The 16538-nt window shown below is 40.1% G+C and overlaps 1 protein-coding gene across 9 annotated transcripts in view; it reads left to right on the top strand.

The window, feature by feature from the left end:
• The window catches only part of LOC146496935 (uncharacterized), a 66814-nt gene that overhangs the window by 6914 nt on the left and 43362 nt on the right, over window positions 1-16538 (top strand). For 3 of the 9 annotated variants that reach the window (XR_014870650.1, XR_014870655.1, XR_014870652.1), the window contains one exon: window positions 236-10172. The exons of 2 other annotated variants lie outside the window; for them this stretch is intronic. The gene's annotated coding sequence lies outside the window, so the exon portion shown is untranslated. 4 more of the 9 variants (XR_014870656.1, XR_014870654.1, XR_014870651.1 and 1 more) reach the window with 4 other exon arrangements.

The following is a 16538-nucleotide window of genomic DNA, read 5'->3' on the forward strand; positions in this document are numbered from 1 at the left end:
ATAATGTACTTTCTCTGATTACAATGTATCGAGTGATGGAAGTTATTATAATAACCAAGAAGTAATTAGCTAGGTTGGTTAGATTCCTACAGGTCTTGAGTAATTCACATAATTAAAGTAAGTTTTACATTTCTAGGTTCAGTTTTTTTTATAAACTGAGCTGAAACATCACAATCTGAAGACCCAGAGTTTTACTAACTTTTAATGGACACTTGTGCTATAATTCTGGTTTCAGAATAACATGAAAAAAGCCTGAAAGAGGCAGAAAGACCTTCAGTCAGCATCTGGGACGCCTGAAGACGTCCTGACCTGTCGCTTCATACGAGGACGTGTACAACGTGCCCGTTACGCTGACTGATGGAAACACAGCCACCGACTGTTATGGTTTTATAAAACCTTTATGATACTTACTGCTTTTTCTCATACAGCATATTTTTTTTACCTGGTTTCATGCTTAATTCTTATATTTCTGTTGTATGGGGAAAAACATCCATATGGCTTTAGAGACACAGGCCAAACACAGACTGATGATTTTCCAGGGCTCTTTCTGTTTGAGCTGCTGGCTTTGGAGTGTTTCTGTGCATCACCTGCAGGGATCTATAATATTATCAGATATGTCATCAGGTGAGTCTTTGTGGTCGGAGAGTAGTAGCATCCTTCGTCCTTGTACTCTACAGCTATAGTTTTATTGATGCGTTCAGGTAACTCACAGACCAACAGAGGATTTGTATTCAAGAGCTCCCTCTGCTGCTTCAGGAAGTCTGACAAACACAAACAGACTTCAGAGATGTGAAGGAGAAGAAAAAACAAACAGCTTAAAATGAACTTCAGTCCCAGCGATGGTAACGTCACCAGCCTTAATCCTCAGACTACACCGATGTTGTTACGCTGAAGCGTCGGGCAGTTTCAGGACGCTCGGCTCAGAAGATGTTTGAGAAGAGAGAAGAACACAGACTGCAGACACGAGGAACGAAACCATCTGATGGACCTGCAGGTGAGTCACAGACCGAACGGATCATCTGTGGAAGGCACGTTAAAAATATGAATTTAAAACAGAAGGTCAGGACCAAAAACCATGAAACCCCAGGAACAGGACCCAGATCAGTACCATGACTCACAGCTCACACCAACCAGCAGGTCATCAGGTCAACTTCCACAAACTCGAGCTGTTCCTGGATGTTTTTAAATGTGACGGCTTCAAGGACAAAAAGCTGCTCAGCGTTTAAAACCTTTGATTTTTCACAGGTTTGCAGGAACAAACGATTTAAATATATCTTTAAAATTTCAGTTTAAAAAATATCTTCCAACTGTGATTCTTCAAATCCTCCAAACTGTCTCCAGACAGCAGGATAAATGATTAATATTAACTGTACTGCAGCATCGAGCTCTGCTGGCAGCGATTTACTCAAAAGCGTCTCGTTCACCTGATTTTCTGCCACATTAATCAAACGCTGTCCGTTCACATTTTTGCCTCATTGATCCATGAATCACTATCGTATCACCCTCATCAAAAAAACCTGCAAGGTGACACGAAACTGTGACCTTAATGAAAGGGGACGGGTCAGCAGCAGGTATAAACGCTCTGTGGTTGTTTGAGGACACAACCACCAGGGGGAGCCACACAGTCAGGCTGCAAGTCTGCTGGTGATCGATCAACTTTATTTGGATGAATGAAACGAGCAGATGTAGCAGCAGGAGAGGAGCTGGACACAGGATGACGGTATGAAGATATTATTTTATTGTGAATGAAAAAGGTGTTTTCAATGAAACGAGTTGTGTTGTTCAACAAAGTAAACAGCTGTGATTAATTTGACCTTGAAACATTGGTTATAAATAATGAATGTGTTGTTATTTCAGGCTCAGCCATATACAGTTAATGCAATGAGTCAGTTTAGCTTGTGTTTAGGAGCTCTGTTATTTCTGCCCTTGCACTAAGCAAAAATGTGTTTTTGTGGTTTATACTTTAGTAAAGTAAAGATTATTTTATGATAAATGGTTTAAAGTATATATTTTAAAATATATGTTTTCCTATAATTTACTTTTTAGTCCTGATGATTTTGCTGTGAGTCATAACTTCTCTGGTTTGTGCCTAAAACGAACATAAATGGATATTTTAGATAATAATTTAGTTGCCTGTGTGTGGTCATTGATGATACATTAAACATAGCTGTGCAGTTAAAAATAAATACTTGATTATTATTTTTTCAGGGTGGCATTGATCACAGCAGGAAGGCTCCTTGGTGAGACTTCCTGTGTGGAGGTTCTTCCTGGGTGGGTTCTCTCCGGCTTCCTCCCACAGTCCAAACACATGCTGGGTTTACTGGTGACGGTGTGAGAACACGTGATTGTTCCCTGTGAGGGATCAGAGACTTGCCCAGGATGTAACCTGTTATACTGGACGTGCACATCTGAAAACAAATGGATGGATCAACCTTCAGGGTCATTATTGAAATATTTTGACCTCTGACCTCGTCCTACTTTGACCTCTGAATGGATGTCAAAGTTTTTACCTGTTCGTTCAGACATGAGCAGCATGTGTTGTTTGATGGTTGGATGTCTTACATTTACTTTTCTCTGTACCTTAAATCCATTAGATAATGTACTTTCTCTGATTACAATGTATAGAGTGATGGAAGTTATTATAATAACCAGGAAGTAATTAGCTAGGTTGGTTAGATTCCTACAGGTCTTGATTAATTCACATAATTAAAGTAAGTTTTACATTTCTAGGTTCAGTTTTTTTATAAACTGAGCTGAAACATCACAATCTGAAGATCCAGAGTTTTACTAACTTTTAATGGACACTTGTGCTATAATTCTGGTTTCAGAATAACATGAAAAAAGCCTGAAAGAAGCAGAAAGACCTTCAGTCAGCATCTGGGACGCCTGAAGACATCCTGACCTGTCGCTTCATACGAGGACGTGTACAACGTGCCCGTTACGCTGACTGATGGAAACACAGCCACCGACTGTTATGGTTTTATAAAACCTTTATGATACTTACTGCTTTTTCTCATACAACATATTTTTTTACCTGGTTTCATGCTTAATTCTTATATTTCTGTTGTATGGGGAAAAACATCCATATGGCTTTAGAGACACAGGCCAAACACAGACTGATGATTTTCCAGGGCTCTTTCTGTTTGAGCTGCTGGCTTTGGAGTGTTTCTATGCATCACCTGCAGGGATCTATAATATTATCAGATATGTCATCAGGTGAGTCTCTGTGGTTGGAGAGTAGTAGCATCCTTCGTCCTTGTACTCTACAGCTACAGTTTTATTGATGCGTTCAGGTAACTCACAGACCAACAGAGGATTTGTATTCAAGAGCTCCCTCTGCTGCTTCAGGAAGTTTCACAAACACAAACAGACTTCAGAGATGTGAAGGAGAAGAAAAAACAAACACCTTAAAATAAACTTCAGTCCCAGCGATGGTAACGTCACCAGCCTTAATCCTCAGACTACACCGATGTTGTTACGCTGAAGCGTCGGGCAGTTTCAGGACGCTCGGCTCAGAAGATGTTTGTGAAGAGAGAAGAACACAGACTGCAGAGACACGAGGAACGAAACCATCTGATGGACCTGCAGGTGAGTCACAGACCGAACGGATCATCTGTGGAAGGCACGTTAAAAATATGAATTTAAAACAGAAGGTCAGGACCAAAAACCATGAAACCCCAGGAACAGGACCCCGATCAGCACCATGACCCACAGCTCACACCAACCAGCAGGTCATCAGGTCAACTTCCACAAACTCGAGCTGTTCCTGGATGTTTTTAAATGTGACGGCTTCAAGGACAAAAAGCTGCTCAGCGTTTAAAACCTTTGATTTTTCACAGGTTTGCAGGAACAAACGATTTAAATATATCTTTAAAATTTCAGTTTAAAAAATATCTTCCAACTGTGATTCTTCAAATCCTCCAAACTGTCTCCAGACAGCAGGATAAATGATTAATATTAACTGTACTGCAGCATCGAGCTCTGCTGGCAGCGATTTACTAAAAAGCGTCTCGTTCACCTGATTTTCTGCCACATTAATCAAACGCTGTCCGTTCACATTTTTGCCTCATTGATCCATGAATCACTATCGTATCACCCTCATCAAAAAAACCTGCGAGGTGACACGAAACTGTGACCTTAATGAAAGGGGACGGGTCAGCAGCAGGTATAAACTCTCTGAGGTTGTTTGAGGACACAACCACCAGGGGGAGCCACACAGTCAGGCTGCAAGTCTGCTGGTGATCGATCAACTTTATTTGGATGAATGAAACGAGCAGATGTAGCAGCAGGAGAGGAGCTGGACACAGGATGACGGTATGAAGATATTATTTTATTGTGAATGAAAAAGGTGTTTTCAATGAAACGAGTTGTGTTGTTCAACAAAGTAAACAGCTGTGATTAATTTGACCTTGAAACATTGGTTATAAATAATGAATGTGTTGTTATTTCAGGCTCAGCCATATACAGTTAATGCAATGAGTCAGTTTAGCTTGTGTTTAGGAGCTCTGTTATTTCTGCCCTTGCACTAAGCAAAAATGTATTTTTGTGTTTTATACTTAAGTAAAGTAAAGATTATTTTATAATAAGTGGTTTAAAGTATATATTTTAAAATATATTTTCCTATAATATAGTTTTTAGTCCTGATGATTTTGCTGTGAGTCATAACTTCTCTGGTTTGTGCCTCAAACGAACATAAATGGATATTTTAGATAATAATTTAGTTGCCTGTGTGTGGTCATTGATGATACATTAAACATAGCTGTGCAGTTAAAAATAAATACTTGATTATTATTTTTTCAGGGTGGCATTGATCACAGCAGGAAGGCTCCTTGGTGAGACTTCCTGTGTGGAGGTTCTTCCCGGGTGGGTTCTCTCCGGCTTCCTCCCACAGTCCAAACACATGCTGGGTTTACTGGTGACGGTGTGAGAAAACGTGATTGTTCCCTGTGAGGGATCAGAGACCTGCCCAGGATGTAACCTGTTATACTGGACGTGCACATCTGAACCAAATGGATGGATCAACTGTCAGGGTCATTATTGAAACATTTTGACCTCTGACCTCGTCCTTTGTGCAGCTGAGTGATCCGAATCAGACTTTTTACCTACTTTGACCTCTGAAAGGAGCTGCACAGGTACCACAGCCTTTTTACCTGTTCGTTCAGACATGAGCAGCATGTGTTGTTTGATGGTTGGATGTCTTACATTTACATTTCTCTGTACCTTAAATCCATTAGATAATGTACTTTCTCTGATTACAATGTATCGAGTGATGGAAGTTATTATAATAACCAAGAAGTAATTAGCTAGGTTGGTTAGATTCCTACAGGTCTTGAGTAATTCACATAATTAAAGTAAGTTTTACATTTCTAGGTTCAGTTTTTTTTATAAACTGAGCTGAAACATCACAATCTGAAGATCCAGAGTTTTACTAACTTTTAATGGACACTTGTGCTATAATTCTGGTTTCAGAATAACATGAAAAAAGCCTGAAAGAGGCAGAAAGACCTTCAGTCAGCGTCTGGGACGCCTGAAGACGTCCTGACCTGTCGCTTCATACGAGGACGTGTACAACGTGCCCGTTACACTGACTGATGGAAACACAGCCACCGACTGTTATGGTTTTATAAAACCTTCATGATACTTACTGCTTTTTCTCATACAACATTTTTTTTTTTACCTGGTTTCATGCTTAATTCTTATATTTCTGTTGTATGGGGAAAAACATCCATATGGCTTTAGAGACACAGGCCAAACACAGACTGATGATTTTCCAGGGCTCTTTCTGTTTGAGCTGCTGGCTTTGGAGGGTTTCTGTGCATCACCTGCAGGGATCTATAATATTATCAGATATGTCATCAGGTGAGTCTTTGTGGTTGGAGAGTAGTAGCATCCTTCGTCCTTGTACTCTACAGCTACAGTTTTATTGATGCATTCAGGTAACTCACAGACCAACAGAGGATTTGTATTCAAGAGCTCTCTCTGCTGCTTCAGGAAGTCTGACAAACACAAACAGACTTCAGAGATGTGAAGGAGAAGAAAAAACAAACACCTTAAAATAAACTTCAGTCCCAGCGATGGTAACGTCACCAGCCTTAATCCTCAGACTACACCGATGTTGTTACGCTGAAGCGTCGGGCAGTTTCAGGACGCTCGGCTCAGAAGATGTTTGTGAAGAGAGAAGAACACAGACTGCAGAGACACGAGGAACGAAACCATCTGATGGACCTGCAGGTGAGTCTCAGACCGAACGGATCATCTGTGGAAGGCACGTTAAAAATATGAATTTAAAACAGAAGGTCAGGACCAAAAACCACCAGACCCCAGGAACAGGATCAGCACCATGACCCACAGCTCGCACCAACCAGCAGGTCATCAGGTCAACTTCCACAAACTCGAGCTGTTCCTGGATGTTTTTAAATGTGACGGCTTCAAGGACAAAAAGCTGCTCAGCGTTTAAAACCTTTGATTTTTCACAGGTTTGCAGGAACAAACGATTTAAATATATCTTTAAAATTTCAGTTTAAAAAATATCTTCCAACTGTGATTCTTCAAATCCTCCAAACTGTCTCCAGACTGCAGGATAAATGATTAATATTAACTGTACTGCAGCATCGAGCTCTGCTGGCAGCGATTTACTCAAAAGCGTCTCGTTCACCTGATTTTCTGCCACATTAATCAAACGCTGTCCGTTCACATTTTTGCCTCATTGATCCATGAATCACTATCGTATCACCCTCATCAAAAAAACCTGCGAGGTGACACGAAACTGTGACCTTAATGAAAGGGGACGGGTCAGCAGCAGGTATAAACTCCCTGTGGTTGTTTGAGGAATCAACCACCAGGGGGAGCCACACAGTCAGGCTGCACAGCTGCTGGTGATCGATCAACTTTATTTGGATGAATGAAACGAGCAGATGTAGCAGCAGGAGAGGAGCTGGACACAGGATGACGGTATGAAGATATTATTTTATTGTGAATGAAAAAGGTGTTTTCAATGAAACGAGTTGTGTTGTTCAACAAAGTAAACAGCTGTGATTAATTTGACCTTGAAACATTGGTTATAAATAATGAATGTGTTGTTATTTCAGGCTCAGCTCAGCCATATACAGTTAATGCAATGAGTCAGTTTAGCTTGTGTTTAGGAGCTCTGTTGTTTCTGCCCTTGCACTAAGCAAAAATGTGTTTTTGTGGTTTATACTTTAGTAAAGTAAAGATTATTTTATGATAAATGGTTTAAAGTATATATTTTAAAATATATTTTCCTATAATATAGTTTTTAGTCCTGATGATTTTGCTGTGAGTCATAACTTCTCTGGTTTGTGCCTAAAACGAACATAAATGGATATTTTAGATAATAATTTAGTTGCCTGTGTGTGGTCATTGATGATACATTAAACATAGCTGTGCAGTTAAAAATAAATATCTTGATTATTATTTTTTCAGGGTGGCATTGATCACAGCAGGAAGGCTCCTTGGTGAGACTTCCTGTGTGGAGGTTCTTCCTGGGTGGGTTCTCTCCGGCTTCCTCCCACAGTCCAAACACATGCTGGGTTTACTGGTGACGGTGTGGGAACACGTGATTGTTCCCTGTGAGGGATCAGAGACCTGCCCAGGATGTAACCTGTTATACTGGACGTGCACATCTGAAAACAAATGGATGGATCATCTTTCAGGGTCATTATTGAAATATTTTGACCTCTGACCTCGTCCTTTGTGCAGCTGAGTGATCCGAATCAGACTTTTTACCTACTTTGACCTCTGAATGGAGGTCAAAGTTTTTACCTGTTCGTTCAGACATGAGCAGCATGTGTTGTTTGATGGTTGGATGTCTTACATTTACTTTTCTCTGTACCTTAAATCCATTAGATAATGTACTTTCTCTGATTACAATGTATAGAGTGATGGAAGTTATTATAATAACCAGGAAGTAATTAGCTAGGTTGGTTAGATTCCTACAGGTCTTAATTAATTCACATAATTAAAGTAAGTTTTAAATTTCTAGGTTCAGTTTTTTTATAAACTGAGCTGAAACATCACAATCTGAAGATCCAGAGTTTTACTAACTTTTAATGGACACTTGTGCTATAATTCTGGTTTCAGAATAACATGAAAAAAGCCTGAAAGAAGCAGAAAGACCTTCAGTCAGCATCTGGGACGCCTGAAGACATCCTGACCTGTCGCTTCATACGAGGACGTGTACAACGTGCCCGTTACACTGACTGATGGAAACACAGCCACCGACTGTTATGGTTTTATAAAACCTTTATGATACTTACTGCTTTTTCTCATACAACATATTTTTTTACCTGGTTTCATGCTTAATTCTTATATTTCTGTTGTATGGGGAAAAACATCCATATGGCTTTAGAGACACAGGCCAAACACAGACTGATGATTTTCCAGGGCTCTTTCTGTTTGAGCTGCTGGCTTTGGAGGGTTTCTGTGCATCACCTGCAGGGATCTATAATATTATCAGATATGTCATCAGGTGAGTCTTTGTGGTTGGAGAGTAGTAGCATCCTTCATCCTTGTACTCTACAGCTACAGTTTTATTGATGCGTTCAGGTAACTCACAGACCAACAGAGGATTTGTATTCAAGAGCTCCCTCTGCTGCTTCAGGAAGTCTGACAAACACAAACAGACTTCAGAGATGTGAAGGAGAAGAAAAAACAAACAGCTTAAAATAAACTTCAGTCCCAGCGATGGTAACGTCACCAGCCTTAATCCTCAGACTGCACCGATGTTGTTACTCTGAAGCGTCGGGCAGTTTCAGGACGCTCGGCTCAGAAGATGTTTGTGAAGAGAGAAGAACACAGACTGCAGACACGAGGAACGAAACCATCTGATGGACCTGCAGGTGAGTCACAGACCGAACGGATCATCTGTGGAAGGCACGTTAAAAATATGAATTTAAAACAGAAGGTCAGGACCAAAAACCACGAAACCCCAGGAACAGGACCCCGATCAGCACCATGACTCACAGCTCGCACCAACCAGCAGGTCATCAGGTCAACTTCCACAAACTCGAGCTGTTCCTGGATGTTTTTAAATGTGACGGCTTCAAGGACAAAAAGCTGCTCAGCGTTTAAAACCTTTGATTTTTCACAGGTTTGCAGGAACAAACGATTTAAATATATCTTTAAAATTTCAGTTTAAAAAATATCTTCCAACTGTGATTCTTCAAATCCTCCAAACTGTCTCCAGACAGCAGGATAAATGATTAATATTAACTGTACTGCAGCATCGAGCTCTGCTGGCAGCGATTTACTCAAAAGCGTCTCGTTCACCTGATTTTCTGCCACATTAATCAAACGCTGTCCGTTCACATTTTTGCCTCATTGATCCATGAATCACTATCGTATCACCCTCATCAAAAAAACCTGCGAGGTGACATGAAACTGTGACCTTAATGAAAGGGGACGGGTCAGCAGCAGGTATAAACTCTCTGTGGTTGTTTGAGGACACAACCACCAGGGGGAGCCACACAGTCAGGCTGCAAGTCTGCTGGTGATCGATCAACTTTATTTGGATGAATGAAACGAGCAGATGTAGCAGCAGGAGAGGAGCTGGACACAGGATGACGGTATGAAGATATTATTTTATTGTGAATGAAAAAGGTGTTTTCAATGAAACGAGTTGTGTTGTTCAACAAAGTAAACAGCTGTGATTAATTTGACCTTGAAACATTGGTTATAAATAATGAATGTGTTGTTATTTCAGGCTCAGCTCAGCCATATACAGTTAATGCAATGAGTCAGTTTAGCTTGTGTTTAGGAGCTCTGTTATTTCTGCCCTTGCACTAAGCAAAAATGTGTTTTTGTGTTTTATACTTTAGTAAAGTGAAGATTATTTTATAATAAATGGTTTAAAGTATATATTTTAAAATATATTTTCCTATAATATAGTTTTTAGTCCTGATGATTTTGCTGTGAGTCATAACTTCTCTGGTTTGTGCCTCAAACGAACATAAATGGATATTTTAGATAATAATTTAGTTGCCTGTGTGTGGTCATTGATGATACATTAAACATAGCTGTGCAGTTAAAAATAAATACTTGATTATTATTTTTTCAGGGTGGCATTGATCACAGCAGGAAGGCTCCTTGGTGAGACTTCCTGTGTGGAGGTTCTTCCTGATCTCGGGTGGGTTCTCTCCGGCTTCCTCCCACAGTCCAAAGGAGCTGCACAGGTACCACAGCCTGTTTACCTGTTTGTTCAGACATGAGCAGCATGTGTTGTTTGATGGTTGGATGTCTTACATTTACATTTCTTTGTACCTTAAATCCATTAGATAATGTACTTTCTCTGATTACAATGTATAGAGTGATGGAAGTTATTATAATAACCAGGAAGTAATTAGCTAGGTTGGTTAGATTCCTACAGGTCTTAATTAATTCACATAATTAAAGTAAGTTTTACATTTCTAGGTTCAGTTTTTTTATAAACTGAGCTGAAACATCACAATCTGAAGATCCAGAGTTTTACTAACTTTTAATGGACACTTGTGCTATAATTCTGGTTTCAGAATAACATGAAAAAAGCCTGAAAGAGGCAGAAAGACCTTCAGTCAGCGTCTGGGACGCCTGAAGACGTCCTGACCTGTCGCTTCATACGAGGACGTGTACAACGTGCCCGTTACGCTGACTGATGGAAACACAGCCACCGACTGTTATGGTTTTATAAAACCTTTATGATACTTACTGCTTTTTCTCATACAACATATTTTTTTTACCTGGTTTCATGCTTAATTCTTATATTTCTGTTGTATGGGGAAAAACATCCATATGGCTTTAGAGACACAGGCCAAACACAGACTGATGATTTTCCAGGGCTCTTTCTGTTTGAGCTGCTGGCTTTGGAGGGTTTCTGTGCATCACCTGCAGGGATCTATAATATTATCAGATATGTCATCAGGTGAGTCTTTGTGGTTGGAGAGTAGTAGCATCCTTCATCCTTGTACTCTACAGCTACAGTTTTATTGATGCGTTCAGGTAACTCACAGACCAACAGAGGATTTGTATTCAAGAGCTCCCTCTGCTGCTCCAGGAAGTCTGACAAACACAAACAGACTTCAGAGATGTGAAGGAGAAGAAAAAACAAACAGCTTAAAATAAACTTCAGTCCCAGCGATGGTAACGTCACCAGCCTTAATCCTCAGACTACACCGATGTTGTTACGCTGAAGCGTTGGGCAGTTTCAGGACGCTCAGCTCAGAAGATGTTTGTGAAGAGAGAAGAACACAGACTGCAGACACGAGGAACGAAACCATCTGATGGACCTGCAGGTGAGTCACAGACCGAACGGATCATCTGTGGAAGGCACGTTAAAAATATGAATTTAAAACAGAAGGTCAGGACCAAAAACCATGAAACCCCAGGAACAGGACCCCGATCAGCACCATGACTCACAGCTCGCACCAACCAGCAGGTCATCAGGTCAACTTCCACAAACTCGAGCTGTTCCTGGATGTTTTTAAATGTGACGGCTTCAAGGACAAAAAGCTGCTCAGCGTTTAAAACCTTTGATTTTTCACAGGTTTGCAGGAACAAACGATTTAAATATATCTTTAAAATTTCAGTTTAAAAAATATCTTCCAACTGTGATTCTTCAAATCCTCCAAACTGTCTCCAGACAGCAGGATAAATGATTAATATTAACTGTACTGCAGCATCGAGCTCTGCTGGCAGCGATTTACTCAAAAGCGTCTCGTTCACCTGATTTTCTGCCACATTAATCAAACGCTGTCCGTTCACATTTTTGCCTCATTGATCCATGAATCACTATCGTATCACCCTCATCAAAAAAACCTGCGAGGTGACACGAAACTGTGACCTTAATGAAAGGGGACGGGTCAGCAGCAGGTATAAACTCTCTGTGGTTGTTTGAGGAATCAACCACCAGGGGGAGCCACACAGTCAGGCTGCAAGTCTGCTGGTGATCGATCAACTTTATTTGGATGAATGAAACGAGCAGATGTAGCAGCAGGAGAGGAGCTGGACACAGGATGACGGTATGAAGATATTATTTTATTGTGAATGAAAAAGGTGTTTTCAATGAAACGAGTTGTGTTGTTCAACAAAGTAAACAGCTGTGATTAATTTGACCTTGAAACATTGGTTATAAATAATGAATGTGTTGTTATTTCAGGCTCAGCTCAGCCATATACAGTTAATGCAATGAGTCAGTTTAGCTTGTGTTTAGGAGCTCTGTTGTTTCTGCCCTTGCACTAAGCAAAAATGTGTTTTTGTGTTTTATACTTTAGTAAAGTGAAGATTATTTTATAATAAATGGTTTAAAGTATATATTTTAAAATATATTTTCCTATAATATAGTTTTTAGTCCTGATGATTTTGCTGTGAGTCATAACTTCTCTGGTTTGTGCCTCAAACGAACATAAATGGATATTTTAGATAATAATTTAGTTGCCTGTGTGTGGTCATTGATGATACATTAAACATAGCTGTGCAGTTAAAAATAAATACTTGATTATTATTTTTTCAGGGTGGCATTGATCACAGCAGGAAGGCTCCTTGGTGAGACTTCCTGTGTGGAGGTTCTTCCTGATCTCGGGTGGGTTCTCTCCGGCTTCCTCCCACAGTCCAAAGGAGCTGCACAGGTACCACAGCCTGTTTACCTGTTTGTTCAGACATGAGCAGCATGTGTTGTTTGATGGTTGGATGTCTTACATTTACATTTCTTTGTACCTTAAATCCATTAGATAATGTACTTTCTCTGATTACAATGTATAGAGTGATGGAAGTTATTATAATAACCAGGAAGTAATTAGCTAGGTTGGTTAGATTCCTACAGGTCTTAATTAATTCACATAATTAAAGTAAGTTTTTCATTTATAGGTTCAGTTTTTTATAAACTGAGCTGAAACATCACAATCTGAAGATCCAGAGTTTTACTAACTTTTAATGGACACTTGTGCTATAATTCTGGTTTCAGAATAACATGAAAAAAGCCTGAAAGAGGCAGAAAGACCTTCAGTCAGCATCTGGGACGCCTGAAGACGTCCTGACCTGTCGCTTCATACGAGGACGTGTACAACGTGCCCGTTACGCTGACTGATGGAAACACAGCCACCGACTGTTATGGTTTTATAAAACCTTTATGATACTTACTGCTTTTTCTCATACAACATATTTTTTTTACCTGGTTTCATGCTTAATTCTTATATTTCTGTTGTATGGGGAAAAACATCCATATGGCTTTAGAGACACAGGCCAAACACAGACTGATGATTTTCCAGGGCTCTTTCTGTTTGAGCTGCTGGCTTTGGAGGGTTTCTGTGCATCACCTGCAGGGATCTATAATATTATCAGATATGTCATCAGGTGAGTCTTTGTGGTTGGAGAGTAGTAGCATCCTTCATCCTTGTACTCTACAGTTACAGTTTTATAGATGCGTTCAGGTAACTCACAGACCAACAGAGGATTTGTATTCAAGAGCTCCCTCTGCTGCTCCAGGAAGTCTGACAAACACAAACAGACTTCAGAGATGTGAAGGAGAAGAAAAAACAAACAGCTTAAAATAAACTTCAGTCCCAGCGATGGTAACGTCACCAGCCTTAATCCTCAGACTACACCGATGTTGTTACGCTGAAGCGTTGGGCAGTTTCAGGACGCTCGGCTCAGAAGATGTTTGTGAAGAGAGAAGAACACAGACTGCAGACACGAGGAACGAAACCATCTGATGGACCTGCAGGTGAGTCACAGACCGAACGGATCATCTGTGGAAGGCACGTTAAAAATATGAATTTAAAACAGAAGGTCAGGACCAACAACCACGAAACCCCAGGAACAGGACCCCGATCAGCACCATGACTCACAGCTCACACCAACCAGCAGGTCATCAGGTCAACTTCCACAAACTCAAGCTGTTCCTGGATGTTTTTAAATGTGACGGCTTCAAGGACAAAAAGCTGCTCAGCGTTTAAAACCTTTGATTTTTCACAGGTTTGCAGGAAGAAACGATTTAAATATATCTTTAAAATTTCAGTTTAAAAAATATCTTCCAACTGTGATTCCTCAAATCCTCCAAACTGTCTCCAGACAGCAGGATAAATGATTAATATTAACTGTACTGCAGCATCGAGCTCTGCTGGCAGCGATTTACTCAAAAGCGTCTCGTTCACCTGATTTTCTGCCACATTAATCAAACGCTGTCCGTTCACATTTTTGCCTCATTGATCCATGAATCACTATCGTATCACCCTCATCAAAAAAACCTGCGAGGTGACACGAAACTGTGACCTTAATGAAAGGGGACGGGTCAGCAGCAGGTATAAACTCCCTGTGGTTGTTTGAGGACACAACCACCAGGGGGAGCCACACAGTCAGGCTGCACAGCTGCTGGTGATCGATCAACTTTATTTGGATGAATGAAACGAGCAGATGTAGCAGCAGGAGAGGAGCTGGACACAGGATGACGGTATGAAGATATTATTTTATTGTGAATGAAAAAGGTGTTTTCAATGAAACGAGTTGTGTTGTTCAACAAAGTAAACAGCTGTGATTAATTTGACCTTGAAACATTGGTTATAAGTAATGAATGTGTTGTTATTTCAGGCTCAGCTCAGCCATATACAGTTAATGCAATGAGTCAGTTTAGCTTGTGTTTAGGAGCTCTGTTGTTTCTGCCCTTGCACTAAGCAAAAATGTGTTTTTGTGGTTTATACTTTAGTAAAGTAAAGATTATTTTATGATAAATGGTTTAAAGTATATATTTTAAAATATATATATCCTATAATATAGTTTTTAGTCCTGATGATTTTGCTGTGAGTCATAACTTCTCTGGTTTGTGCCTTAAACGAACATAAATGGATATTTTAGATAATAATTTAGTTGCCTGTGTGTGGTCATTGATGATACATTAAACATAGCTGTGCAGTTAAAAATAAATACTTGATTATTATTTTTTCAGGGTGGCATTGATCACAGCAGGAAGGCTCCTTGGTCACTGTGAGACTTCCTGTGTGGAGGTTCTTCCTGGGTGGGTTCTCTCCGGCTTCCTCCCACAGTCCAAACACATGCTGGGTTTACTGGTGACGGTGTGGGAACACGTGATTGTTCCCTGTGAGGGATCAGAGACCTGCCCAGGATGTAACCTGTTATACTGGAAGTGCACATCTGAAAACAAATGGATGGATCAACTGTCAGGGTCATTATTGAAATATTTTGACCTCTGACCTCGTCCTTTGTGCAGCTGAGTGATCCGAATCAGACTTTTTACCTACTTTGACCTCTGAATGGAGGTCAAAGTTTTTACCTGTTCGTTCAGACATGAGCAGCATGTGTTGTTTGACGGTTGGATGTCTTACATTTACTTTTCTCTGTACCTTAAATCCATTAGATAATGTACTTTCTCTGATGTATAAAGTGATGGAAGTTATTATAATAACCAGGAAGTAATTAGCTAGGTTGGTTAGATTCCTACAGGTCTTAATTAATTCACATAATTAAAGTAAGTTTTAAATTTCTAGGTTCAGTTTTTTTAAAAACTGAGCTGAAACATCACAATCTGAAGATCCAGAGTTTTACTAACTTTTAATGGACACTTGTGCTATAATTCTGGTTTCAGAATAACATGAAAAAAGCCTGAAAGAAGCAGAAAGACCTTCAGTCAGCATCTGGGACGCCTGAAGACATCCTGACCTGTCGCTTCATACGAGGACGTGTACAACGTGCCCGTTACACTGACTGATGGAAACACAGCCACCGACTGTTATGGTTTTATAAAACCTTTATGATACTTACTGCTTTTTCTCATACAACATATTTTTTTACCTGGTTTCATGCTTAATTCTTATATTTCTGTTGTATGGGGAAAAACATCCATATGGCTTTAGAGACACAGGCCAAACACAGACTGATGATTTTCCAGGGCTCTTTCTGTTTGAGCTGCTGGCTTTGGAGGGTTTCTGTGCATCACCTGCAGGGATCTATAATATTATCAGATATGTCATCAGGTGAGTCTTTGTGGTTGGAGAGTAGTAGCATCCTTCGTCCTTGTACTCTACAGCTACAGTTTTATTGATGCGTTCAGGTAACTCACAGACCAACAGAGGATTTGTATTCAAGAGCACCCTCTGCTGGTCCAAAAGCAAAACTACAGCAAAAATGACAACGACAAATGTTGACCAAGGTGCTGACAATTAAGATGATCAAAAGAAATAAAAACATAGGGAGACATGATAAAAACTAAAAAAATAATAATAAAATGAGAAGATTTGAGTAAGAAACAAGATAAGTAACAGTAATACAAACTCATTCTGATTTAAAAGTCATGGAGTAAAAGTTTGTTTTCAGACGGGTTCTAAAAGTGTCCAGTGTTGGGGAGGTCCTGATGTGAAGAGGCAGTTTGTTCCACAGTTTAGGAGCAGTTACAGCAAAGGCCCGATCTCCTCTCTGCTTTAATCTCAGGACAGCCAGGAGCATTTGATCCACAGACCTCAGTGAACCACTTTAAAAGATCAGAAAGGTGTGAGGGTGCTAACCCGTGCAACGCCTTAAAAACAAATAATTAAATCTTA

Source organism: Neolamprologus multifasciatus, chromosome 18 (assembly GCF_963576455.1).
Source record: "Neolamprologus multifasciatus chromosome 18, fNeoMul1.2, whole genome shotgun sequence".
Lineage (NCBI taxonomy): Eukaryota > Metazoa > Chordata > Actinopteri > Cichliformes > Cichlidae > Neolamprologus > Neolamprologus multifasciatus.